This window comes from Eptesicus fuscus, chromosome 19 (assembly GCF_027574615.1).
Source record: "Eptesicus fuscus isolate TK198812 chromosome 19, DD_ASM_mEF_20220401, whole genome shotgun sequence".
Lineage (NCBI taxonomy): Eukaryota > Metazoa > Chordata > Mammalia > Chiroptera > Vespertilionidae > Eptesicus > Eptesicus fuscus.
In genome coordinates, this window is record NC_072491.1 from 17,215,022 (window position 1) to 17,243,016 (window position 27,995).

Sequence of the window (27,995 nt, forward strand, 5' to 3'; positions counted from 1 at the left end):
CAGTGTTTTAAGCTTACACCAGAAGTCCTCTATAAAAAACTTACAAAAAGAGAAGCTGGGACCTCTGTTACAAGCTACTGCCAGAGGCCTAACCGAGACCTGTGATGTCTGATTTTCTGCTGAACACTGGTGATCTGGGCTGGCACCAGGGCGACATCTGAGACCAGAGCAGGAATTTTACCTGGAATGAAACTTAAGAAGCAAGACTGGAATAGTGAGTGGTGCAGGAAGCATACACTTAGCTTCAAATACAAGGTTAAATGAGGGTTAGTAGAAAAGAAATAGAGGTGATTAAGGACAAATTTGAAAATAGCTTTGGCCAGGGCAGGGCAGGGGGGGCAGAGGGTGGGGGAGATGGGATGAAAAGTCCAGGACAAAGGTATTTATAAAGGCAGGATTTGGGGAGCATCTTCCATCCAGTTCAGGGAAGTAACACTTAGCTTATCCACACATAAGGATGATAGTGGCTGGGGAGGGTGGTTATGTTGACATGCGGAACAGGAGGAAAAAAAAAGAGGTATGTGATCTCAGAAGGCACATTCTACTTTACTTTCTGTTTTTATCTGGTCTACTTACATATATAAAAGTGATTTTCAAAGTATTTTTATTTTACTAGTGGACAAAATCCTACACGGAGCCCCATTTCAGAGAAGACAAAGAGAGCGGCCGTAGTTGATATGGGTGGCAGTTGGGACCAATGACTTCCTCCTCTCCTGAGTGGGTTCCTGAGTAGAAGCTGTTAGCAGTTTCCACTGGTTTTATGGTGTTTGAGAGGAGCTATGGGATGGAACAGGAGGTGTGGGATTAGTGCAAAGGGAATTATAATTATAGAACATTTTTGTGTGGACATTTTGCATGTGCTAGTAATTAAATGTACAGTTATTCTAATAATCTTTTTAATGGAATGGAATTAAATTTAATTTTTGGCATTACGAGGTCATTTATGGCATAATGTATACATTGAGAGTAAATCTAAATCCAGACTGCCTGGGATTTTGTTCCAGTTTCACCACTTACCTTAGACAAATTCTATTTTTTCTGTGCCTCAGTTTCCTGACTGGAAATTATATCTTCCTCATAGATACTATTCTGAGGATTACGTGAATTACGTGTATAAGCCACATAGAATAGCCCTTGGCATATGGTGTGTGTTATATAAATGTTTTCTATTGTTTTGTCATTATTATAATTAACATTGTTTTCTGTACCTTTTATTTGTAAGCATATTATGAACTTTCAGAAATATTACTTATGTTTCTTTTTATCTTGAAGTACAAAACTAATGTTCAGAAAAGTAATAAATTAATAGACATCCAGAAAAGTAATTCATAAATTAATCAACTATTAATTGGACACCAGCTATGATATAAAGGCAATTGTAGAGTTTGAGAGCATAAAGATGACTAAAACAGGACTCTTGAGAAGCTGCAGTCAAATTTCCCTAAATGAAGTGAAATATGATATAATTAAATGTAATTAATTTAATGTGAATTATTATAATAAAACAATTATAATAGAAGTGTGTAAAAACTTTTAAAATATACTTTGGGAGAACAAACACTTGGATGAATTGGATTTTTTTGGGGGGAGGGGAAAGTACCCTGAATTTTGTTTCAGTTAAATTTTAAAGAATGTATTAGTTTGCTAGATCTAAAAGTGTGATAAAGACATTTGCCTCAAAGAACACGTGTATGAAAAGGATCAGAGACAAAAAGCAGCAAGACGCTGGAAACCGAAAGTCCTTTGGATTCCAAAAGAGTGGGAAGTTGTTACTTGGGAAAGATGTGAAGATAAGTAGGAATCCAAACATAAACACCCAGGTAGGCCAGTCTAAGATTTAGGACTTAATCCTGGACTGCAGGTTTCTCTGCATAAACATTTGTGGATACTGATGATTTTAATTCCGGATAGAATAACTCTGTTGAGTTCCCTTTGGGGCCTTTGGATCTTTATACATAGATACTATTTTAAAGTGAAAAACTAAAAATGAAGATCTTTGCTCTTTAGTGGCTCTAACTAAGTGACATTAAAGGTCATGACAGATAAGTGAAAGATTGTATGTTTCGAGCCATACACTCTTCCAGGTTTAATTTTGAAATCCTGTTTTTCTGTGCAGAAATTAGATATTTTCTTTTTATATAGTAAAATGTCAGGAACATAATCGTGGGAAGTTTTCACTTGGATGGAAACCACAATTTTAGTCTACTATAATTTTGTAGGAGGAAGAACAAGAGCTGTACTTGGCCAGAACACATTGGTCACAAGTAGGATAGCGAGAACCATCAAAATACATGAGGTGGCCTGTGTGTGAAATTTTGTTAATTTAGCTGACTCTTGGTCTTTCCTTTATCTATCTTTATTGCTAGTTTATATGTTTACTGTGTCATTAGGTATTTTATGCCTAAGGTTTCTTTACTATGCTTAGCCATATTAAAATTCAATAAGCAGTTGTTATGTAAATGACTAACACAGTTTGAATTTCCACACCAACTAATTAATATAAAATCCATGACAAAATAGGAGTAGAAAATTCCACCAAATCTCCATCCTTTAAATATTATGATAACAGTGGAAAAGGAAATCTTCTATCTGAAGTTCACTACCAAAGGCATTCCCATTTTCTTGCCAATGACTTTCTAGTTTTTCTTGGACCCATGCTCGTGGTTCCCAAGAATGGATCACTTTCTCAAAGTAGACTGCTAACAGGTAATATGTCTTTTTTTTTTTTTTTTTTCCTTAGAGGAAAGGAAAAGGGAAAGCAATAAAAAATGAAAAAGAAAATCTCTACCTACTTTGTCAGGGCTCCTACATTTTCCAACTAAGAACATTACCATGTGTTGAAAAGCACATAGTTTTCAAAATTAGTTCTGGGGTTAAAATTGAGCGCTGATTCTTGTGTGTCCAAGCTTGTCAATTTACCAAGGTCAATTTACTTTCTCAATCATAAAATGAGGAATGGTAACACCTATCTCACAGGGTTATTAGAAGATTGAAAAGAAGATGGGTGGCCCTAGGTGGTTTGGCTCAGTGGATAGAGCATTGGCCGCTCACTGAAGGGACCAGGATTTGATTCTGGTCAAGTGCACATACCTTGGTAGCAGGCTCAATCCCCAGCCCTGGTCGGGGCTTGTTTGGGAGGCAACCAATTGATATGTCTCTCTCACATCTATGTTTCTCTCTGTGTGTCTCTCCACCTCCCTTCCACTCTCTCTAAAAATCAATGGAAAAAATATCCTCAGGTGAGGATTAACAAAAATAAAAAATAAAATAAATAAAAGAGGAGATGGGGTTGGTCACAAGTAGGATAGTGAGCATTATCTGTTACAAATAGAAGGGACCCAGTACACCCCGAGTGGCCATCTCGCCTCCTGACTTCTGGAGGTTTGAACCATAACACTTGCCAAGAAATAGTTATCTAATCTAATAATAGACAAATATGCAAATTGACCATACCTCCGACACACCCACAAGCCACGCCCACAAGCCACGCCCACCATCCAATCAGAGCGAGTATGCAAATTAACCCAAACCAAGATGGCTACAGCCACAGAGAGCAAGGTTTCCTAGGTAACAGAGGAAGCCAAGCTTTCTGGCAGCCGTTGCAGGCCTAAGCCTCCACTCAAGCTACAAAGTTTCAATTATAGAAGGTAAACAAATTCAAACAAATGGCGGCAGAGTGGAGCTTGAGAGAGCAGGCCAGGGTTGCCGCCGGCAACACGGGAAGCAAAGCTTTCCACACACCCTGGCCAGGCTCACCCGCTTAAGGCAACATAGTTTCAATTATAATCCCAACACAATGGCTGCGGCCTCGGAGGGAGCCCCAGGCTTGGCTTGGTTCCGCTCCAGGCTACAAAGTTTCAATTGTAGAAGGAAAATAAATTCCAGATACCAGGGCCTCTGCTTGGGTTACCAGGGGGCGTGGCCAGCCTGCAAACCACCACAGGCCCCTCACTCAGGCCGCCCCATGCCCCAAGGGAACCCCCACCTGATCCGGGACACCCTTCAGGGCAAACCAGCTGGCCCCCACCCCTGTACCAGGCCTCTATCCTATCTAATAAAAGAATAATATGCAGACTGATCATCACTGCAACACACAATATAGCTGCCCCCCTGTGGTCAAAGATCCTGCCCCCATGTGGACACAGGATGGCCACCACAAGATGGCCAGCAGGAGAGGGCAGTTGGGAGGCACCCGGCCTGCAAGGGAGGGCAGTTGAGAAGGACCAGGCCTGCAAGGGAGGGCAGTTGAGAGGGACCAGGCCTGCAATAAAGGGCAGTTGGAGGTGATCAACCCTCCAGGAGAGGGCAGTTAGGAGTGACCAGGCCGGCAGAGGAGGGAAGTTGGGGGCAATCAGGCTGGCAGTGGAGTGGTTAGGGGGTGATCAGGCTGGCAGGCAGAAGCGGTTAGGGCCAATCAGGAAGGCAGGCTGGCAAGCAGTTGGGAGCCAGCAGTCCTGGATTGTGAGAGGGATGTCCGACTGCCCGTTTAGGCCCGATCCCACGGATCGGGCCTAAACGGGCAGTCGGACATCCCTCGAGGGGTCTCATATTGGAGAGGGTACAGGCTGGGCTGAGGGAGAACCCCCCTCCGTGCACGAATTTCGTGCACCGGGCCTCTAGTTATAAATAATAATCTACTGAATTCTTTATGATTGCTTACATTGAGTCATATGGCAGACCTTTCCAGTGTGAAATGCACTCTTTCCTGTAGACCTGTTGTTGAGATAACCCTACTCACTCCATTCATATATCACAGGGCAGCCACACCCCAATCAGAGTATTCATTCCAAAGAGATTCCTGGATGGGCAGGTGGCATGTGATCTCAGCCAGGACAATTCTTCCATAGCTTTTCACTCAAGTGATAGAAAAACTACTACTTTCCACTGGGCTTGATCAGTTGGCAGGATATGAGTCTGAAGGTGTCATCAGCTCTCTTGTGTACCACATGAAGGAGATGTGCCTGAAGTGTGTGTGTGTGTGTGTGTGTGTGAGAGAGAGAGAGAGAGAGAGAGAGAGAGAGAGAGAGAGAGAGAGAGAGAGAGAATCTTATGGTATTAGTTTAAGCTATTTTATCCCTGGACGTCCCTTTATTCTTGAGATGGGTTTCTTTTATTTGGGATGAAAAGAATTCTGAAAATACACATTTTGGCTTCTAGAAAAGGCTACTTTGACTAAATAGATAAAAATCAATTAGCCCTTTCAGCACATATATAATTTTCCAAAGAATGTTGGAAAGGATATATACAAAAATATTTGACATTTTTCTATTTTTGTTTCCCTAGTGTTAATACCTAGACTGGGAGATTTATAAAGAAAAGTTGGCCTTGTGTGCATTAAAGGAAGTGAATTCATATTGAGGCTGGGTGACTAATTCTCATATTCCAATGCACCTCAGAAGCCACTTGGTTTGAGAATCTCAAGAAAAGCAAACACCAGCACCAAAAACAAAGCCATAGACACACTGGGAATATTCATAGGTGTTAATCGGGGCAAGTGCTTGACGAAGCTGCTGGATACAAGCCCCTGACAGCTTCTGTAGAATCTCAGAAGTATCTGCCGTGTGGTACTCCACACCTCACCACTCTCAGGTGACAACGGATTTAATACCATTAAGGGGCAGGTATTAAAGAGAGTAAAAATTTTAAAAATAATCAGGGAAAATGGCAGATTACAATGATATTACAAGACTAAACGTTTGTTTCCCCAAAGTCAGAAAACCCAAGAACTGTCTTCTCGGAGACTTACCATCAAGTACAACATGCTAGTTGGTTATCCAGCGTTCATTTATCCCTCTACTTAACAGATAGGTACTGAGTCCCCATTAAGTGTTAGTCACTGGTCTAAACTCTGGGGGTACAGCATTGTACAAAAACAGAAAGAAGCCCCTGTCATCTTGGGGATTATATTGCAGAGGGCAGACAATTTAAAATAAAAATAAGTAAACTATGTGATGTGCTGGATGGTGCTAACTGCTCTGGGGAAATCACACTGCACGGAGATGGGGGATGCACTTTGCGAAGGGGGAATGGAAGAGACCTCACAACCAAGAGGTGAGGGAGAAAACCACCAAGATAACCGGGGGAAGAGTATTCAATGAGGTAGGATGAGCGGGTGTGAAAGAAAAAAAATGAAGCAGCAAGGAAGTCACTGTGGCTGGTGAGAAGTGAAGGTAGGAAAAGTAATAAAAGACGAGGTTTGAAAAGTAGCCAATCTAAGCAGCGGGCTTTTATTCCACACAGAAGGGAAGACATTTAAGAATTTTGAGCAAAGCAGGCTCATGATCTGAGTTGAATTTTGGAAAGATCTGTCTGGCTACTGTGTCAAAAGGATATGTGGCGGTGGCGGGGGAATATGGGGACAGAATCAGGGACACCAGTTAAGGCAACAAGGCAATGATACACGTGAGCAATGAGGATGGCTTGGTCTTGGTAGAGGTGGAGGTGGGAAGAAATATTCAGATTCTGGATTTATTTTGAGGGTAGACTCAACAAATATCAGTTGAATACTTTTTAAAATTCCTAAGAGTGACAATATATATGTTCAGAAGGATTAAAGTATACATAATGAGTATAATAAGTCTACAATGTTTATCAGTATTAAATATGTAACAACTAAAGAATGTTTTATCAAGAATTTCATTAACTAGAGTTTAACAATGGAAGCTGACTAGTCATCAGAATGAGAATCTGGGAAGTAAATCTCATTTCTTGCTCTGCCTTTGATGTGTGCACAGGAGATTCCTGGACCTCTCTGCCTCCCTCCCTCCCTTCCTCTGTCTGGCCATCACTTACGTATATATGGGGCAAGAAACATAATTTGTGGCACCCAGTGAAAAATGAAACTTCAGAGCCCCTTGTTCCCCAAAGTAGGAAAACAAAAGCATTAAAATATAAAGGTACTAAACTATAAAGCTCTTCCTTCTCATCTGTAGTCTCCCTCTCGACGTGTCATGGTATTTTAAAAAATGTGTTGTTTGTTATTATTCTATGTAAAGAAAATTAACATTTTTTGATTAGAATGAATTTTAACTCTTCATGTTTGCATTGTGCAATGCCAGTTTTAAGTGCCAACATAACAGCACTTTATTCATATGTAGAATCACTGAAATTGCACAGTTTGCATTTTGTAACTTTTACACACATTTATATTTAATTATGACTAGAACAATTGAAACCAACTCAACTGTTTTTATGTCATTTCTTTCCACCAGCATTCCTGTGCCCTAGGCTTCCTGATCAGGAGGAAGAACTGAAAGGAAAAGGAACTATGCATCATCTTCCCTTTCCCTTTCCTTCCCTGCCAACACTTTGAGCGTTACTGGTGGGCTAAAACAGAGAAGCTATGCAAGTAAGAAGATGCATGATAGGATTTCTTGGGCTTTCATGTCTCTTAGAATGCCATTACCTCCTTTCTGCGTTTGAAACAAGTTCTGTTTGAACCGAAAGCAAAGCGTCTAGGGGCCATCATGCCCCCACGTGTTCAGTAGTAGAAAACGGGCTGACTGACCTCCCACCCACAGCAGATCCAAGGGATTTCTGTGCTTATAGGACACTGAGACCACTATATGCAAATGAAGTACCAAGAAAGGACAGACATGCATGTTACACATTATCTCCTCTGCTCACAAACATGCTCCATTGTCCCACTGGACCTCACGTGCAAAGCACACCTCCAAAGGCAATTAAGAATTTCAGGCAGCAACAGCACAACATTAAATGAAGTAGGGGTGATCACGTGGGTTGCACACCCAAGAACCCATCCCTGTCTATATCTTACATTAAGCCCTTTGCCCCTTTCTTTTAAAATTCAAAGATCCTGATGTAGTAGAGGACAAGGCTCACAGTATTTACTGAACAGTTTTCCCCTACTTTTCTATCTCTTTCATTTTCACTTCTCTCGCTCTCTGATTTGCCCTGGAAACTCTAAAGCTTTTCAGTCTTTCTTTGAATTGTATGGCACTATTCCCCATTACCACTTGCCAACCCAACCTTTGCCCAGCACAAACCCAAGCACTGGGAGAAAGCACACCTTTCTAACCTCGCCACTCCTCAAATACACCTGCAATAATTTCCCCTATTGGTATAAGTACGTACATAAGAGGGGTCTGGCTGTGTTCAGCTCAGTATCTTGTTACTTCTATATAAACTTTTTTTTTTCACTTTTTAAACATTTTGAAAATGTGATGCAACTTAAAATCAATGTGCACATTTAATGTAATAGTGTTATCGGTATTTTAAAATTTGAGGGGGGAACTGTGGAACCTAATATCTATTTGAGAACATTCTGGGACCATTTAAAGAACTAATTAATAGAGAACACATTGCATGCACTCCTTGCTCCTGAATAGGCGTGCATATAAACGCTGAGGACAATAGTCCGCACTCAAAACTCCAAGCATTTACACTATGTCTGTCTCTTCTCCTACACTGTGAACACGCTGAGGGTACAGACTGTGTCATCTTCAGATGTACATCCCTACCACCACCGACAGTCCTAATTTTAAGCTCCTAGTAGAAGGTGTTCAGCACTTGTATCCTGAAAGAATGAAGGGCTGTTCTTATTTCTGGGGTTATCATTTTAGTTGAGCTTTCAAAGATACATTTTAATATTTATGTGCATTCTTTATAAATTGCTCTAATTACTTTTTGTTGATACATGTGGAAAACCACATCTAGGAATCTATATGGTTCAAAAAATACACAGGCACAGTATCTTAAGCATTTTGTTTTGTTTTTACCTACACCTTTAGTCCCTCCTATCTCTGAAGATAATTTTTTCCAACATTAACATTAGATAAAATGTTGATGGCTTATACAGCAAAAGTAGGTGTACCATGCTACCCCATTCCTTCTTTCTGAGTCCTGCTCAGTGGAAAATATACTTGTAGGTATATTTTCTTTTGACTTACCAAGCCACAGCCAGAACACCAGGACAGAAAACTTAGTGGACACAGAAGAGGAGTGTATAACTCTACCACCATCAACCATGCATATGTATTCTATAGAACTTCTGAACTCTTGAATTGGCAGCAAACTTGAAAATTGTCTAGTTAGACTTCTTTCTTAATGCAGAGATCTAGTGTGCATCACCTCTGAAAAGTTTATAAAATTCATCTCTGAGTTCCAGGCTCTGAACCAAGATTAAAAGTGTGTGCCCCGGAATATGAAAGAACGTGTTTCTGTTTTATTGTCAGAATGCCCTTTTCAGTTGGCATTTCTCAGTCATCACCTTAAGCTACATGCCTTTTGATTTCATAAGACCTCAGTCTTGAGAATATAATATTCTTCAACCATACTTTTCTTTTAGGAATTTTGAGAACTTCCTTTGTTTAGAATTTATTTGACTGTAAATGACAAGAGTTACAACTCTGAATATAACTACGAATTTCTTTTATCTATAACTAGAAGCCCAACGCATGAAATTCGTGCAAGAGTAGGCCTTCCTTCCCCTGGCTGCTAGCACTGGCTTCCCTCTGGCACCCGGGACCCAGGCTTCCCTAGCAGCCCCAGCTTCGTCCAGAAGGACATCCGGTATTTATTATCTATAATAATGCATATTATTATCTATAATAATCTATAATAATAAAAGCACAATATGCTAATTAGACCGGACAGCTGAATGATCTTCCAGACATTTTTCTGGATGACCTTCGGGACGAAGCCGGGGCTGCGAGGGCCGAGGCAAGCCACCATGGCTGCGAGGGCTGAGCCCCTCACACGAATTTCATGCACCGGGCCTCTAGTTTATCAATATGCACTTATACCTAAGGATAGAGTATGTGAGATGAAAAATCCCCATTTACTCATTATTTAACAAGTATTCGAGGGCCTACACACAGTTGTTCTAGGCCTGGGAATAAAGTGATGGTCTCAAAGCCATTGCTTGTCTTCAGAAAGCTTACGCTTTTGAGGGTAGATAGTAATTAAACAAGTAACCCTGATGGGCTTCGAGGAGCTTTCTGATGTGAGCACCTACCTAGTTCAGAACAGTCGGAGTTTGCCCGGACAACGAATATTTAAGCTGAACCATGAAGAAGTAGAAGTTGCCAAGATGAAGAGAGCAGGGAATCACCTTTGATGGTCCAATGACCAGAGGGACTGAAAAAAAACCTAATATGGCTGGCGTGTGATTGAAGAGGGGCATTGAATGAGTTTAGAGAGGTGGGCATGAGCCAGAGTGTGGAGGGCCTTGTAAATTCAGTGAGGGGTTTAGCACTCAGGGAGATGGGAGCTGCTTTTTAAGTAAGGTGTTGACAGATGGCCGGCTGCATGGAGCAAGGCATGGAGTCCGTGGGGGGCTTGAGCCAACTCACACTGGTGCAAAGGGAGCCAATTGCTAAATATTCAGGAGTTTTGCCAACTGGTTGTTGCTAAACTGTCAGTAGCTTGAAATAGGCCATGGTGGGAGAATATACATATTGGAAATTGGCAAACACCATGAAGAAGGGTTTTGTTGTTTTTGCTGATGTAGGAAAGCTGGTTTACCACACCCGACTGGATAAATGTGAGCAAGGGGAAACATGATGGCCTAGACCAGGGAGGTAGCAATAGGAGAGGAAATATTCGGTTACCTTTGAGAAATAGTTAGGTATGCGGTGTCTATGTGGAAGTAGGCACAGAGATAGAAGAAATGCATAGCAGGCACCAGGCTCATTTCCAACCCGTCTGTGGACTTCTAACTTGACACCCTTCAAGTAGCTCCAGCTTGAAAGCAAAGGTCAAACTCTTTGGACATTCCATTCCACATTCAGTCATACCATTGGTTTCTTAAGAAAATGTGCACTAAATCACTTGCCATGGGTTTCTATGAAGAAATGAATAACACTGCACTTCAATTTTGATAATACTATCAGTAACATAAAGCAAAAGCCTTTTTTCTACCCAGAGACTCATTTTCCTCATCTGGCATTTATTGCTGATGTTCTCCAAGCCCTCTCAGACAACGTGATTGCCAAATGTGGAAGGCAACTTGGACATTAAAGTATATGTTCTCATGTGATTTGTAAGATTTGCAAAGATGACTTTTCTCCAGGGTAACACTGAAGCAGATGTTACAATTCTGTGAAAGTTTTATTTGTAATTTTACGAGATTAGCACACACAAAGAATACCCATATGGTATGTTCTCATTGGTATTCAGCAAGAATTATATCTTGTACAGAGAGGTAAGAAACAGAAGTGAAAATATATTTATTTTGGCCAATTCAGTTGCTAAGTAGACTCATTATTTGTGTCCTGGCTCAAAAGTATCACATTTTGAATGTGGATCAGAATACTTTTTTTTTTTTTCTTGTGTCAGATTACAGGGGTTGAATTGCTTCACCAATAGTTACCCTTTCTCTGACTGAAAAACCGTATCCTGTCATTTTTACGCTCCAAAGAAGATTCTGTTTAGATAGAGGAAAGTGTCAGGAAGGAGGCTTTCTGACAGCAGGGTGAAACTCTCACATTTAAAGAATTCTCACCAGAGGTGTCTGTAATCTCCTTCCAGTTTTCCCTTCCTCCTGAAACCTGTTTGAAGATAAAGCAGAGTGTAACCTGTGCCCTGTCAACTTCCTGCAGAGTGTTAACTCAAAAACCTCCATCAGTCACCGAGTACATCATTTAACAAGTTCCTGGTGATTGGGAATGAGTTCCAGATCACTTTCCATAGGACTGATTGTCCATTGCCCCAGGCTACCGTAGCTATTCATTAAAATTTCGGTAGGCAGTATCCAGCTTCATGATTAAAGAATCTTAAAAGAAAGCACAGTGTGATTCCTTGTCTGTATTTGTATCTCACTTCCCCAAAGCTAGGGAAGTGGGAATTGGTTTATGAGAATTTGCTAGCTTTTAAAAAATAGAATATGAGAACACCTTTGATATCCAGGGTTTGTTGCTATTGTTGCTATGGTCATTATTTTACTTTTAAGATGTAAGGATAAGTCCAAATGATAAATTCATTTTAGGTCAATTTAAAAATGTCCTCTCAGTATATATTATAACTGGATGTTGGGACTATTGTAGTGAACAAAACATGAATTCTTTGCTCTGATGGAGCTTGAGTTTTAGGAATACGTGATTAACTACATGAAAGAATGATGTGTTATCTTCTTGGAGGCAGGGGTGGAACCAGTTTTTCATTTATGATTCCTTCCAGCTCTTTACCACTTTTTTATTTTGAAATCATTTTAGTCTTTAAGAAGAGATGCAAAGATAGTACAGAGAATTCTCTTATTTCCCTAAGGTTAACATCTTACATCCTCCATGGCAAAATGATCGAAACTAAGATAATAACATTGGTAAAATACTACTTAACAAGATGGATTTTATTCATATTTCCCCAGTTTTCCCTGATGTCTCTTTGCTGTTCTAGTGTCTAAGGTCTAAGCTTGGGTATCACACTGCAGTTAGTGACCATGTCCTTGGTCTCCTCCCATTAGTGACAGTCCTTTAGTCTTTTCTTATCTTGCATGACCTTGGTACTTTTGAAGGGGTTTGGCCACATATTTTGCAGCATGCCCCTCAATTTGGGTTGGTCTGACGTTTTCTCATGATTAGACTGTGGTTGTGAATTTTGGGGAAGAATACACAGAGCTGCAGTCTCCTCATCATCTGAGAGGTTTCCTGATATTAGTGTTTTATTATAAGTAATATTAACCTTGATCACTTGGTGAAGGTGGTGCCTGCCAGGCTTTGCGTCTCTAAAGTTACTATTTTTCCCTTTCCAAACTCTGTTTTTGTGGATTAAGTCCAACCCACATTGAAGCAGAGAAGGATTTAAATGAACCTTCAAGAGAGGAGTATCAAAGAATTTGTGGATGTATGTTAAAACTATACAATTATTAATAATTATGTTCAGGAGGTGCCATTTCTTTTCATTTTAGCATTCGTCTGGGGATATAGCTTGCAGCTCTAATTACTGTGGTGTTCTAGGGACGTCCTATTTTCTTCACTAATTCAATGTTTATTAATTAGAATTTTTCTGTGAGGAAGAACTGTCCCTCCGCCTCAGTTTGTTCGTTTCATCATTTATTTGTAGCAATATGAACTCATGAATATTTATTTTAATCTTTGGGTTGTAATACAATCCCATCAATATTTTATTGTTTGAAATTTTCAAGTTTTAGCCAATTCATTTTTTGCTTGGATGCTATGCTTTTTACAACTGAAGACTGGGGCTGTTATTTTTTTTTCATATGAAGTAGGATTTATCTCCATGAGAGGCAATGCGATGTGATTTGTGAGCTTTTGAAATAAAACTGAAGAAACTGTCCTCATTAACTGAGAATTATTCACACATATATTTGAAACAATCAACCACATTTGGTGAGTAGAAGTAATAACATAGCAGGAAAGAATAATGAAAACATCATCTTGGGTGTGTTTACTCATTACTACAATAATCATGCATTTCCTTAAGTGAGATATCACACAGTGATTATAGTTGTCAAGTCTTGAGAGCTTTTTCTGAACCTAGTAAAGTGTCATGTAGGCAAGCCTAACTACCATTACTTATTGAGCTTCATCTTCATTCTGCACTGTTCCTCTGGCAAGAGGAAAAATAGAAATAAATATGTTTGTTGACTTCATAAACCCTCACTAATTCCTGAAAAATTGCAATGTTTGCCAGTGAGGTAAGATGAAAAAAAAAGTGAAGCATTTAATTCAGAGCACACTATTAAATATAGGTAAACTTACTTTTTTCAAATATATATATGTTTATATTTATTGACTTAAGAAAGGAAAGGAGAAGGATAGAAACATCACAATGAGAATCATTGGTCGCCTGCCTCCTGCATGCCCCCTACTGGGGATCCAGGCAGCAACCTGGGCATACCTTGAAGGAGAATCGACCTTTGACCTCCTGTTTCATAGGTTGATGCTCAACCACTGAGCCATGCTGGCCAGGTGGTAAACTTACATTTTTTGGAACAGATAGTAAGGGACACTTCTAACTAGAGACATTACTTGCTTTTCCCTGTTATGATTAAGCTTTATTAATTTGGGTTTATATTGAAAACTGGAAAAGTTATGAGATATGGTTTAGTCTGATTCATTTATCTATTATAAGAAGGCAGACAAAAATATGTTGAATATAAAAATCATTTTTTCCTATCATCTAGAGCCATCATTTAAAATTGTTGTGAATGATATTTCCAACTTCCATATTATAATATGCTACATTTAAGGAATCTCTGAATGACTTCTTGATTGATAACATTGAGTGAAGATCAAAGTGTTTTATTTTGTTTTTTATATTCCACATATAAGCAAAATCTTTTGGCATTTGGCATTTGTCTTTCTCTCAATGACTTACTTCACTTAACATATGGCAAGATTTCATTCTGTTTTTATGGCCAACTAATATTCCATTGGGTATATGTATGACTTCAAAAGTGAAGGAATTAAGAAGTGCAAATTGCCACCCTAATCAGTTTGGCTCAGTGGATAGAGCCTCGGCCTGCAGACTGAAGGGTCCCAGGTTCAATTCCAGTCAAGGGCATGTACCTTGGTTGTGGGCACATCCCCAGTAGGGGGTGTGCAGGAGGCTGCTGATCGATGTTTCTCTCTCATCTATGTTTCTAACTCTCTATTCCTCTCCCTTCCTCTCTGTAAAAAAATCAATGAAATATAAAAAAAAAGAAGTGCAAATTGCCAGTTATAAAATAGTCATGGGGATGCAAAGTACAGCATAGGTAGTGTAGTCAGCAATGTTGTAATAACTATGTATGCTGTAAGGTGGACACTAAATCTGGGGAACCACATTATCTTATATAATAAAAGGCTAATATGCTAAGTGTTCAGTCGTCCATTCAACCAATCAAAGCATAATCCTCTCTAATAAAAGGGTAATATGCAAATTAACCATCACTCCGCTGCATAAGCCATGCCCACCAGCCAAGCCACGCCCATCAGCCAATCAGGATGAGTATGCAAATTAACCCCAGCCAAGATGGCTACAGCCACAGAGAGCAAGGTTTCCCAGGTAACAGAGCAAGCCAAGCTTTCTGATAGCCGTTGCAGGCCTAAGCCTCCACTCAAGCTACAAAGTTTCAATTATAGAAGGTAAACAAATTCAAACAGAAATGGGGGCAGAACGGAGCTTGAGAGAGCAGGCCAGGGTTTCGGTGGCAACAGGGGAAGCAAAGCTTTCCACACACCCTGGCCAGCCAGGCCTCCGCTTAAGGCTACAAAGTTTCAATTATAGAAGGTGAATTAACTGCAACAGAAATGGCTGCCGCCCCGGAGGGAGCAGCAGGCTTGGCTCCGCTCCAGGCTACAAAGTTTCAATTGTAGAAGGAAAATAAATTCCAGATACCAGGGCCTCTGCTTGGGTTGCCAGGGGGCGTGGCTGGCCTGCAAACCACCACAGGCCCCTCGCTCAGGCCGCCCCATGCCCCAAGGGAACCCCACCTGATCCGGGACACCCTTCAGGGCAAACCAGCTGGCCCCCACCCGTGCACCAGGCCTCTATCCTATCTAATAAAAGAGTAATATGCAGATTGACCATCACTCCAACACTAAGGTGACCAGATCGTCCTGCTTTTGGCAGGACAGTCCCGATTTTTAACAATTTGTCCTGAGTCCCACGGCATTTTAAAAAAGTCCCTATTCTTGGAAAGATAGGGACTTTTTTAAAACACTGTGGGACTCGGGACAAATTGTTAAAAATCGGGACTGTCCCGCCAAAAGCGGGACAATCTGGTCACCTTATCCAACACACAATATGTCTGCCCCCATGTGGTCAAAGATCCTGCCCCCATGTGGACACAAAATGGCCACTATAAGATGGCCAGCAGGAGAGGGCAGTTGGGAGGCACCCGGCCTGCAAGGGAGGGCAGTTGAGAGGGACCAGGCCTACAAGGGAGGGCAGTTGAGAGGGACCAGGCTTGCAAGGGAGGGCAGTTGGAGGTGATCAACCCTGCAGGAGAGGGCAGTTAGGGGTGACCAGGCTGGCAGAGGAGGGAAGTTGGGGGCAAACAGGGTGGCAGGGGAGCAGTTAAGCATCAACCAGGCTGGCAGCGGAGTGGTTAGGAGGTGATCAGGCTGGCAAGCAGAAGCGGTTAGGGGCAATCAGGAAGGCAGGCAGGCAAGCAGTTGGGAGCCAGCAGTCCTGGATTGTGAGAGGGCAGTCGGACATCAGGAGTCCCAGATTGGAGAGGGTACAGGCTGGGCTGAAGGATAACCCCCCACCATGCACGAATTTCGTGCACCAGGCTTCTAGTTTATATAATAAAAGCCTAAGCAACCGTTACGGTGTTTAGACGTGCACTGACCACCAGGGGGCAGACACGCTGCTCAGCCAGAAGCCAGGCTCATGGCTGGTGAGCGCAGGGGTGGTGGCTGGTGGCGGGGGGTTCTCCCACCTCTGCGGCAGTGCTAAGGAGCAGTGAGCCAAGCGTTAAGGAGCAGTGAGCAGAGTGGTAAGGAATTAGCAGGCGGGCAGTAAGGAGCGAGGGATCCTGGATTGCGAGAGGGGTGTCTGACTGGACAGGTGGACATCTCCGAGGGGTCCTGGACTGTGAGAGGGTGCAGGCTGGGTTGAGGGATGAATTTCGTACACCAGGCCTCTAGTAACTTATATAAATGTCTAATTACTATGTTGTACACCTGAAACTAATATAATATTGTATGTCAACTATAATTGAAAAATAAAAATACAAATTTAAAAATTATAAATAAATATCAAAGTGTTTCACAGGAGCACTGTTAAGACTTCTTCAGTGCATTTCCTCATTCTAACCTGATGTTATCCATCACAGCATGTAGAATGGATTGTTATTATTCCATATGGACCTTCTCCAGTGTCCAGATTCAGGAATAACTTACTTCAATGTGCAAACAAAAAGCCTCATGAAGATGTATGTGCTTATGGACACTGGGTCTACCCACTCACTCACTCACTCACTCATCTGCATAGAAAGCTTACACCCCTCATAAGAGGTTCAGGGATCAGCCACAGATACCAGGTTCTTGGGAGGAATACTCAAAATGACAAATTTAAATTTGAGAATACCAAAACTGGAGTGTTCCTTCGAGGCAATCTTTAGAGAGAGGATATTTTTCAATGCCAGATATAATTTTGTTACCAGGCTTTTATGGTCTTTATAGTTTGGTATCTTGAGATCCAATGGTTGGGATTCTGTATTTTCAAGGGAAGTTGACCTTCAATGAAATATTACAAGCTCTTTCTTAGTCTGAGAGTAAGATCTCTGTTGAGATGTAAGAACTCCGTTTGGGCAGAACCAACTTTTAAAAACAAAGATTCAGGCAGCTGTTTCTACACCCATGATTTGATGGAATCAAGCTTGTGAGGAAGCAGGAGTAACATGTGGGAGTTTCCCTACCAGGGCCTTTGAGAATGGACTTCCCCCACATGTAACAATATATATTAGAGTATAGTATAATATGGTATAATAAATCTCATTTTATCAACTGTCATGGCTGCGCCAGCAATGGCTGTATTTTAGAACAGAGCATCATAAAGATAAGCATCAGGCTTGAAGAAATTGTAGGTAAGGTTAGGAAAAATGATATGAAGAAACTGCTTTCTAGAGTCATTGTCGGAAGAGAGACACTAAAAATCACCTACATAAAAATCTTATCTTGTGTTGTTTTTTTGTCCTGAAAGATGAGTGATTTTTCTCTCGATTTGTACATAGATTTAGTCTCCCTCATACTCCTCAGTCAAAAGGCAACACTCCAGCATTGTTATTGGTGGATATTTCACCATCCCCCATCTCCTCATCTCCCTGACAATACTTACCATTTTTATTCAAGAAATTCCAAAGTCAAATATAAAGTGTAAGGGCAAAAGTAGGTTTCCAGTTGAGAGTATGTGAAACAGTTTATGCTTGTATTGTTATTTATTAATTATTGCATTGTTTTCCATATGAACAACCGTAAACCTACCTTTGCTCCGTCAGTAATAGCAGCAGCATCATTTTAAAAAATATATATTTTATTGATTTTTTTACGGAGAGGAAGGGAGAGGGATAGAGAGCCAGAAACATAGATGAGAGAGAAACATCGATCATCTGCCTCCTGCACACCCCATACTGGGGATGTGCCTGCAACCAAGGTACATGCCCCTGACCTGAACCAAACCTGGGACCTTTCAGTCCGCAAGCCGATGCTTCATCCACTGAACCAAACCAGTCAGGGTGCAGCAGCATCATTTTAATATTGGTTCTTCAGAATAATAATGGGTAAGGAAAAATTGACAAGATTTTTTTTTTTAACTTCTAGGCTTACACACTTAGATGATAGCTATTTTGGATAAGGGGGATTAGATAATGTTCCTCATTTCACAACTAAAATCAATTTAATCTCCATTCCAATATGAGAAATATCTTTTTGGCCCTGATGACAATAGAAATAAAAAAGAAAAAAAACAACTCCTCAAAATAGGAAAACCAAAATGAAACAGAAAATTCTACAACCAAGAACAATGAGGGAATTACTATTAACAGCCCGTTTTTTCTTTCTTACAGTCGCTGGCTTAGGAGGTCTGGCTTCCAAGGAGTCTGCTTATCTAATGAAGTAGCTCCACATAAATTGAGACTTAACATTCCCCAGAAATTTGACTAAGTTTCATTACTGACACACATCTTATTACTCTTGGATGAAATTTCAAGGAAGCAGACATTTGCCTGTTTCTGATCACGTAGCCTCAACCCTGCATAGTCACATTTAGATTAGAGAAGTTTAAATTACAAATCTTATTTTAAGCGTGAGTGCCACTGTGATAAGAAGCCCATAAATAAGAGCATGGAACACATTAAAAAATCAAGATTACTAGCCTTACAAAACAGATTCAGGAACAACATCTCTACAGAGTGAGTTGAGTAAGGGAAGGTTCTCTTGAAAATGAGAACTATTACTACATTCAAAAATCAATATTATTTATTTTATGGTAGTAAAATAAATGTTAACACACAATTTAACATTGTGAGTCAAAGGACCCACTTATTATTCCATCCAAAATTCCTGATGTGACATTACTTAGGTGGCATTATAGAAATTTTAAAATAGGGTCATATTTTAGAGAATTAAATGTCTGTGACAATGGAAAAACAAGAATCATGTGTGCATTGAGTTTTTATTTTTAAAGCCAGACTATATATACTTTTTGGGTCAGATTTAATAACAATACATGATATTTAATTGTAATGACCTCCTTCTAAAAAAATCAGTAAAAATATTTACCCTTTTCAAGGATGGCTAAAAATTTTTTAACAAAATTAAATTGTGATAAAGTCTTAAAAATAAGTTTCAGTCTATAATTATTTCATGGTTAGCATAATGGATTTGTGGCATTGTGTGTCATGAAGCAAGCTATTAATATATGTGAAACAGTCAATTAAAAAATAAAACATAGACTAATAAAAGTGCTTATGTTAACTTTACACCCATAAGAATAGACCATGTGGTTATGAAATTGAAGGTCCTTACATAAAACACTTCATGTGTTCCTTGACTTTTTCTTTTACAAACTGCTACTACCATTCTCTCCAGGCCCCCAACAATGGTACATAGTATCACCCAGCACCCTAACCCCTCTGTTTTCCGCCGTTTCTTTTCCCTTCCATTATACCTTGCATACCTACTCCAGACTGGTTTCAATCTTGTTTGCATCATGTCATTATTTTTACTCACAAATCTTCAATGGTTGCCCATTTTCTACTGTGTAGTGTCCAAATTACTAATAGCTTTTAAAGCTGTACATAATCAAGAACAGTATCACCTTTGAAATGGAATCTGACACTATTTTTTCTTTTTCTTTGAAATATATATTTTTTTATTGATTTCAGAGAGGAAGAAAGAGGGAAAGAGAGAGAGGAACATCAATGATGAGAGAGAATCATTGATTGGCTGCTTCCTGCAAGCCTCACACTGGTGATCCAGCTCACAACCTGGGTATGCGCCCTGACCTCATAGGTGGAAGAGGCTCAACCACTGAGCCACGTGGGCTGGGCTCCTCTTTTCAATTTGTATTACCTTTAATTCCAGTTACCTTTCCAATTTCCTTTATTTCTGAGTCCCATTTAACTCCTGCCTCCTTTTTTATAATTTTCAAACTGTACTAACCTCTCTTCCCCAAAATTTATCACATTAAATCAATCTCTTTTAGTTAATCTCATGATGCTTTTTGGCATAGCTTATGCTTTTTAAGTCTTCTATAGTTATTTAATTATTTATGTTTTAATGTATGTTATAAAGAGTCCTTTAGAGCATTGGTTTTAGAAGAGACAAGCCTAAGATTTGAATCTTACACTATCATTGTACCAGGGCTGTTATTTAACCCCTCTCAGCCTCAGTTTGCTCATCTCTAACAATGGGTGAGACAAACAAATTGATGGGATTGTAGTGGAGTATGGTGATGATTGCATAACGCACTTCGTATTCAACAAATGTTCTTTCCTCCCTTATACCATACACAATATAGTTGCTCAGTAATTATTTATAAACTGCATTGAAGAAGCATTTAATTGTTGGTTGAGTCTTCGTCCAATGATTAATTTAAGGATTAAATTAAATCAAAATCTAAGCCCAAAAGAGTTGAGAGTTGTATTGGCTCTCTGTGGAAAATTCTTTGTGGATAGTTCTTCCCCAAAACATTTCATCAGCATCAGCTATATTCTGGGCTCAATTTCATGTAAATAGGATGAGGTTGCCAGAAACAAAATTCTGGAACAAGCCAGTCATCAGGATGCTAACAAAGCTGCCTGAAGCCAGCTCTGTTGAGGGGGTCACATGGAGAAGACAGATGACGGCATGATTCCCACATAATAGCTGCTATATTTTGACATGAAGTTGACTATGCAACAAAATCTGAGAAACACTCTATTAACATGTAGGGAAAAAAACTTTGACAGAGCACCAGGGGTCAGATATTTTAAAAGTAAGAGCAGTGGAGATGGAAGAATTTTATTTAGCTATTTGGGTCTGTTCAGTCCAGGAATCCATGAGGAGGAGCCCAAACCATATTAGATTGTTAACAACACCTGCATAAACATGATAATGATATTTATTACTACAAAACGTTATAAATTGGAGAACTTGCATTTACCTTTCAAATCACACTCATAGATGTGAGAGTACTATAATGACTGTATCATATCAAGGAATATAGATGTGTAACAGTGTGTAATCTAGAGAACACTGAAGTTATTAATAAGTAATATAAATAAATCTCATGTAAATAAATTTGTGTCCAATACTTAATTTGTCCAGGAAATGATTAAAAGGATGTGAGAATTCAATATGGTACACATATGAATAATATTTTAAAAATCTGTTTTGGCCACAAAGATTTCTTGTTAGAGAATATAATATAGCACTTAAAAAGAAAAAAAAGGAAAAGGATACGAATTGCCAGGGTGCTTATGTCAAAGTGTCATATTTCTTTCTTTTAAAAAATACTGCATTGTTTTTAACATGTTTTCACATTATTTATATATTAGGAGTGATTATTCTTCAGAATACGTGGGAAATACTTCAAAAGGTGTTAATCATTATTGTTGATAGATGTCATTATATTGCTATTGGTAACTAATTTACCTAATTCATTTAAACTTGTCATTGTTTTTAAGAATTAAGAAAGCAAGATTATGCTCTTGTTTCCAAAATATCTTTAAAATATATTTTTATTGATTTTAGAGAGGAAGGAAAAGGGAGAGAGAGATAGAAACATCAATGATGAGAGAGAATCATAGATTGGCTGCCTCCCACACATCCAGGGATCAAGCCTGCAATCCGGGCATGTACCCTGACTGGTAATTGAACGCTGACCTCCTGGTTCACAGGTCGATGTTGAACCATGCTGGCCGGGCACTTCCAAACTTTTTAATGATATGAAATGCTTAGTGTTCAACATTCTGGGTAAATTTTTGTCAGTTTCCCTCCCAGCTCACTTTACTGTCCTGGTAGCACCTAAGAACATTCAGCAGTGTTCACATGATCAGGCAGCTATTCCTACTTCACAACCCAAGCAAGGATAGATTGCATGAACATTTGTTTCTCTTCTTCCCTAATATGTTTAAATGATAATTTTCAGACTTCATTTTAGAACCAGAAGCCCATGGTAAACTAGCTAAATGGCTTGGCCAATTCTTTGAGCAAGAATCCATGAAATAGTTCCATGTAGTGCTGAAAACACAGCTGATTTATAACTGAGCGATTCTTCTTTTCAGATGGCTGTCTAGACCTTGCCTGAGATGCCGAAATAGAAATGTACATAGGAGCCTCTCCTTGGCTTTTCCTCCTTTGCTGTTGCAGTGGTGTGGTGGGAATGTGGCTGGGGCTCAATCACACTGGCTCATAAAACAGAGGCAATGACATTTGGACATTTTACATACATTTAAATGTGGCCCTACCTACTCCTATCACTGGATTGGAGTAGACAGACATTTCATCAATTCTCTTCATATAGAACTCTTATGGGTGGTTGGGTTTTGTCTTGTGCTTTTCTTCTTTTATCTGCAATAGCAACTTAGAGAACCTAATTCATAATGTCAATCCCATTTTTTAAAACATTATTACAGTGAATAGAAAGTGCACAAGAATAGGGAAAGGTCAACCTTCTGTGTAGTCAAGCCTTTGCCTAAGGAAATCCGTTGGACAGGAAGTTTTATGTAAGTTGACAGGTGGTTAACTGGGGATCACTCTAGACTGAGGTCTACTGTGGTAAGCACGCTACTTGAGTTGCTTGTGGTTTGTTTTGTCTTAAGAAAAGATAGCACTCTATAATGTGTTTTGAGACATTTGATTACACGTATGAATCAATAAATTCCAAAGTAATGAGGTGTCTTTAAATAGGGAGTTTATAAACCAGGATAGTAATGGAAGAGATGGCAAGAACCCATCTGTTCAAGGAAACCTGCCCAAGGAAAGCAATGGGTTCTTAAATTTTATGTTTCTGAAAATGTTTTCATCCTAAAAAGAGATTTATGCACAATTATATGCATATGTAGATACACATACATGCATGTATATGTGTGTATTTATACATACATATACCAGCACACTTCGTTAGAAAACATGGTCAGTTTCTATTTGTAACTTTAAGATACTCAAATACATTTTGTCCATCATATGAATGTCTTAGTTATTCAACACTCTTGGTCCTGGATCTTTAAACCTTTCAGACAAGCTGGGAATCAAGAATGAACAAGACTCCAGTGCAGAGCAAGAGGAATTCTTAGAAGCTGAGTGAAGATGTTAAGATGCAGGAAGAGCTTAGTCTACCGGTCCAAAGGAACAATCAGCACATGGTCAAAGCCAAACCTCACTGGTGCTAAGTCAAAGATGTTTAGAAAAGACATCACAAAAACAAAAGGAAGCAGCTGCGTCAGTAGTGTGTGCTGGGCAGCAGCGCACAAGAGAGCAGATGATCTGATGGTGATTAATGGAAGTCACGTGGCTAGAGGAAAGCTTTGAAAAGTAACATCAGTGAACAGATCTTCTCTGAATCTCAGCTTCTTCACTATTAAAACTGGGATAATGACAGTATCTATCTTATGGTATTACTGTGTAACTTAAAAATATATTTGTGTAACAAAAAGTATGGCTGGATCACATTTACTGAGTTATTATTATTAACTCTATAACATGAAGTTTTCAAAAATCAGTTTTCAGAAATATATATATGAAATATAGACTAGAATGAATATATGTCTCTCCAGATATTGCATGCCTGTCCACCTACCTATGGCTTATGTTGATTGTATTACTTGTTGGTGGGTTGGATTGTACACTATAATTTTCCTATGTGGCATGCTATTTCTTCCAGGTCACTGCCAGTGTTGTGATGGCTACAGTGTTATGGATGAATTAGTGGCTATGGAAGCTAAGATTTTTAAGAAGGATATATTCTCAGTGGAGACCCGTAGGGAAGTTTAATATAATACACATGTCAACTAATCAGACCAGATACTGGCTCCATTTGAAAAGGCATCAGTTGTACATCACTGGAGGAGATGTACCACTCTGTACCAGGAGAGCATCAGTTCTGCTGCCATGGTACCAAGTGCAGCTAATATGCTGTGGGAAAGTTTCAGGGAGAGGATTTCTGTGGATGGAGCATCCTCTGCTTTCCATTTGGTATTATGACCTTAAAGCAGGAGTCTACCTAGTGATTCTGGATCCCCGGTAGAGAGAAAGGGAAGGAGGAGGGAAGAGGTGATAACACCAGTGGTGCCAAGAGCTCTCTCTGTCCGGACACAGGGCATGGTCTTGTGATGATTACTTAGACAGAACGCCAAATTGCCCTTTACCTTGACATCTATCCTATTGAGGCTCCAAAAGCATGTCTTGGCCTGCCCTGTATTATAATGGCAGCGTCACATTCTGAGGATTGGGAAGAGGTTTGGGGTTAGTGGAGGTTAATCCTGAGCTTGACTACTTTCCCTAATACTGGTAGTATGTGGTATTTACCAGTGACAGGTGTGATGCACAATGGATTTTCCAGTTGCATATGGTTATAATAATTTGGCATGCTTGGTATGTATATAACAGACTCTCAATAAATATGGAAAAAATAAAATAAAATACAAGATGCTGTCCTACAACTTCCTTGACAAATGGTCATCTAAACTCTGCTAGAACTCAATAGAACATCATCTGTGACAGAAAACACAACTTCCTGAGGAGTCAATTTCATTGTGAGCCAACTCTGGTTCTTAAATAGTCTTCCTTAGACTATGTTGATTCTAAGTCTGTCTGTCTCTACTTCCTTCATTTTCTGTCTTCTGAACTAACAAAGAGCAAGTTCCTTTCTTTTCTTGATACTTATATTATCCCTTAGGCAATTACTTTACTCCAGGGGAAAAATCCCCATTGCTTCAACCATCATGATATGATTTGTTTCTAGCTACTTAGGAGAAAAGTACATTAGAAACATCTTGGGAAGACTCATGAAATTCTCTTGCTTTGTGTCAGAATTAACAGATAAGTCATACCAGTTGTTTTCTCTATGATATGGAGCATTAACATCTTGATTCATGAGCTGTACTTATTACTGGTGATAAATTTCAGTGTCCTGTTCTGTTAGCTATTATCTTTGCTTTTTCTCATTTATCACTTTTTAATCTACTTTGTGAATGGTCAAATCTGTCACTAAAATTTCAAGAAACTATTAAATAAAACTGTTTTCTAAGAAAATATACTGTCTCTGTCACTGCATTAAAAAGGTTTTGTTTTAATAAGGTTTACAATGTCCCTGCACCACCATTCCGCTCCTAATTCACCATGGATTCAGTGTTATCAAACTAAGCTTTAGTAGATGTATTGGTTCTTTTAATCAGTCACTATTTCCACAGATTTTTTTAAAGATTACACACTGGGCATATATATTGCCTTTTCCGGCAACAAAATAAAGTTAAGAAAGTCTGGATATATTTTTTTAAAAAAATGTTTTTGTGTATAAACCACAAACTTCTCACACGGTAATTAGGGAGCTAATGAATAACTTAGGGTTGCTAGGCAATAGTAGAGGAGATAGCACATTTATAAAATGCCTCACGGGTTAAAAAGCATTTTTGTTAATTTCATCTTATGTGGTCTTAACAGAAATCTGGCAGTTTTAAATAAAGGAAACTCTCAGAGCTATTTACACTATGAAGACACTTTCCAGAATATATTCCTAATTTTTGAAATGCAAAGTGATATGTCAAATAAGAGGAGAAAACCAGTGTAGGACGGCTTGATTCAACACACAGGGAGGCCATTTGAAATTCGCCACTCTGTGATTCCTGCTCTTTCTAGCTTGTCCCCTTCTTCCAGTTTCGAATCAACCAATTTTCTATAAACATTACCTAGGTGACCACAGCTGGATTCTTAGCAGGTATCTCAGAAGCAGAGTGGGAAAGGGCCATTGTTTATAGATTTAGGTAATTCCAGGATTGGATGTTTGAAAGCTGGGGACTTGAAAAAAAAAATCATAATCATAGGAAATGTTATTCCAGAGGCTGGATTTCTTATTTCTCCCCAAACACTTTAACTGTAAACCTACCAGTCTGTAAATTACTCTGGTTTGTAAGATACACATATTTAGCTCTAAGACAGCAAGGGACTTGCATTTGCCCCGAGGTCAGCAGTTGTACTCTAATTGCTGACATTAGGTGAATACCAACCAGCTAAATCACAGTGGCTCCAGACCGTTTTAAGGAGCTGTGTCTGCCTCATGTGCAGAACGGGAGAGTGCCTACACAAACACTAGGGTGCACGTGCAAATTCCTTTTTGTGCTGAGAGCTGCTTATTTTGTACAGATAATTACCAGGCCGCATTCCCACTAAATATATTCTGCTGCCTTAAATTGGGGTCTTAATTGTGAAAACGGATCCTTTGAAGAGATGAAACCCTTTGAAGGTTTCTTTCCTGACTGCAAAATTTTATGGGTTTTGTCTATAAATTGAGTTGTGCAGGATGACTAGGCTGATGGATTCTATAGACTGAGGTCCAGTGGTGTCACATTACCCATTTTCTACCCGAATACCGTCTCTGGCACGAGGGTCTACGGCCTGGGAATTGATGGTGACGTTAACTCTCCAGTAGGTCAGGTCTCTGCTTCTGGACATTTTCCCCATTCGAATAGGCTTTCACTGTTGGCAGCAAAGGAATTGGGAAACACGGTTCCATCTATGAGGATAAGCTATGATATGAAGTAGTCCTAATTGTGATATGGAGATGAAGGGATGGTAACATTAACAAATAATTCTATTTGTTATCGATGTAAAATGCTTTGAGCACTAGGAAGAAATGGTTCTATAAGGTCCAAAGCTTATACTTTTCTTATATGTCATTTCTGAGCGAGATGGTTGGCAAGACTAATTTAGATCCACAGATCTTTCCACAGTGAGGGATTAAAATTAATTTGACACGTGGATGCAGAGACCATCACAGAGATTCTCACAGACAGGCATGGTTTGCAGTTACCTTTCAGAATCTTAGTTCAGCCTGTATTTGGAGGGCTTCGTTGTGTATTTTCCTTTATGCCCTTCTCTGCGCTGCCGGTGGGGTATAAACATAATCCTAAAAGCGAGGGTACTACCCTGGCTGGGAATTTTTATTGCATTTTATTTTAAACGGGCATGTGACTGTGACAAGCATGCAAGGTGGGCATGAATGGTCGTTGGTGGTCTGCACTCTGAGTCAGGGCTGTTGCTATTAGATGCTCTGTAACTGTGCCTCAAATATTTCCATGATGAGAACCTTCCTCGTTGCCAAATACCAAGCCCCGCAGTTTGCTGTGGTGTGGCCTGGAAGCCCACATCTGTGCCCTGTTGGGAAGGTGGCTCACATTGTGGTTTCCAAAAGAACTGTCTTTAATATATGTTGTGTGAGAATTTATGCAGCCCTGCTGGAGGGAAATTCAGCACTGGCCATTCAAGGACTGAACAATGCCTATGCTCCATGACTCAGCAGCTTGACTTCCTGGAATTTACCAGAAGAAAAAAAATCAGTTGACATGTGTTAAGATTCATGAATATAGTTGTTCTTCAAAGTGTTAGGTAAAATTATTATTCTTCACAATGAAAGATTGTTCATATACATTCCATAGAATAGAATGGTATGGAACCATTAAAAAATCATTAGATAAAGGGATATGGAGATCAGGAAGTAATTATAATTGTTTAAAAATGGAAAGAGTGGTTTTGGAAAGTTTGTTAATTTGAAAATACTACTACTTTTTGTAAAAAAATAAAGGTAAATATATAATAATAAGCATTAACATATTATATAATCTGTATGTGTATAATGTTAACTAATAATGATTATATATTAATAATGTAACTAAGTAAACAATAGTTGTTCTATTTCCCCTCACATAGAATTTCCAAGTACAGCAGTGTTTTATGAAGAAATCTTAGGGATAGACAAGAAGTGAACAGACCTGCAAACAAATATGTTGTTACTACACAAGTAGTCTAGTTAACATACCCTCTCATCCTGCCTTCTTTTCCCTTTCTGTGTACAATAAAGATGGCTGCAGCTTGGTTCTGAAATTATTG

At 39.4% G+C, this 27,995-nt stretch overlaps 1 long non-coding RNA gene across 1 annotated transcript; it reads right to left on the reverse strand.

Annotated features, from left to right (window-relative positions):
* Nucleotides 1-6: 6 nt before the first annotated feature.
* Nucleotides 7-27,995, reverse strand: LOC129147249 (uncharacterized). The gene is made up of 3 exons (XR_008554620.1): nucleotides 27,925-27,995; nucleotides 577-777; nucleotides 7-181 (listed from the first exon to the last, which is right to left on the reverse strand). It is a non-coding gene; the product is annotated as an uncharacterized LOC129147249 (long non-coding RNA).